The sequence below is a fragment of the Macrobrachium rosenbergii genome, chromosome 16 (assembly GCF_040412425.1).
Source record: "Macrobrachium rosenbergii isolate ZJJX-2024 chromosome 16, ASM4041242v1, whole genome shotgun sequence".
Classification (NCBI taxonomy): domain Eukaryota; kingdom Metazoa; phylum Arthropoda; class Malacostraca; order Decapoda; family Palaemonidae; genus Macrobrachium; species Macrobrachium rosenbergii.
The window spans coordinates 9,324,449-9,326,225 of record NC_089756.1 but is presented as its reverse complement, the minus strand read 5'-3'; positions in this window follow the sequence as shown (position 1 = coordinate 9,326,225).

Sequence of the window (1,777 nt, the reverse complement as noted above, 5' to 3'; positions counted from 1 at the left end):
AACTTTTGAAGTATGTTGCAAAACTTTTTTGAGTGATTGTACATGAACAGGAATAAAGGATGCCAACAGAACAAACTCTTTGGAACCAACCAGAAAAGACTTTACGGCCAACTAAGAGGGAAAGGCAACCACCAGGAAATTCCTGAGGCCGAACCAAGAGACTCTGGGAAAACATATGGAGCAATCCGGTATCACACAACAAACATGCAACATGGCTCCAGGAAGTCAAGGCAGAAGAAATGGGGAGAATAAAACAAAGATTCACCGAGATCACGACAGACAGTCAGACACCAACAAAAGAAAATTCCCAACCAGAAAGCCCCAGGTCCCGATGAAGTCCGTGGATACTGGCTCAAAAACTTCAAGGCCCTACACCCACGAATAGCAGAACAACTCCAGCATTGTATCACAAACCATGCGCCCAAATGGATGACCACACGGAGAACATCCTTAGTACAGACAAGAACAAGGGAAATATAGCACGTAACTACAGGCCTATCACCTGCCTACCAATAATGTGGAAGTTACTAACAGGTATCATTAGTGAAAGGCTATACAGTACAACTATCTAGAGGATACAAACACGCCCCCCCCCAACAGAAAGGCTACAGAAGGAAGTGTAGGGGCACAAAAGACCAGCTCCTGATAGACCAAATGGTAATGAAGAGTAGTAAGAGAAGGAGAACCAACCTAAACATGGCATGGATTGACTACAAGAAAGCCTTCCACATGATACCGTACACGTGGCTAATAGAATGTCTGAAAATATATGGGGCAGAGGAAAACACCATCAGCTTCCCAAAAAGTACAATGCACAACTGGAATACAGTACTTACAGCCTCTGGGATAAGACTAGCAGAGGCTAACATCAGGAGAGGGATCTTTCAAGGCGACTCACTGTCCCCACTATTTTTCGTAGTAGCCATGATTCCCATGACAAAAGTACTGCAGAAGATGGACGCTGGGTACCAACTCAAGAAAGGAGGCAACAGAATTAACCATCTGAATTTACGGACGACATCAAGCTGTATGGTAAGAGCATCAAGGAAACAGGTACCCTAATCCCGACTGTACGGATTGTATCTGGGGACACCAGGATGGAGTTTGGAATAAAAAATGCGCCTTGGTCAACATACAAAAAGGCAAAGTAACAAGGACTGAAGGGATAAACCTACCAGACGTGAATAGTATCAAACACATAGATGAGACAGGATACAAATACCTGGGAATAATAGAAGGAGAGGATATAAAACATCAAGAGATGAAGGACATGATCAAGAAAGAACATATGAAGAGACTTAAGGCGATGCTCAAGTCAAAACTCAACGCCGAAAACATGACGAAAGCCAGAAACACATCGACAGTACCAGTAATCAGATATAACGCAAGAGTAGTGGAGTGGACGAAGGCTGAACTCTGCACCATAGACTAGAAAACTAGGAAACATAACAATACACAAAGCACTACACCCAAGAGCAAATACAGACAGACTATACATAACACGAAAGGAAAGGGGGTGGGGGATAGGGCTACTAAGCATAGAGGACTGCGTCAACATTGAGAGCAGAGCACTGGGGCAATATCTGAAAACCAGTGAAGACGAATGTCCGAGGAGTGCATGGGAAGGACTGATAAAAGTAGACGAAGACCCAGAAATAAACAGAGACAGTAGAAGGAAAAAAAGAACAGAGGAATGGCACAACAAACCAATGCACGGACAGTACACGAGACTAAAGAACTGGCCAGCGATGAAACATGGCAATGGCTACAGAGGGGA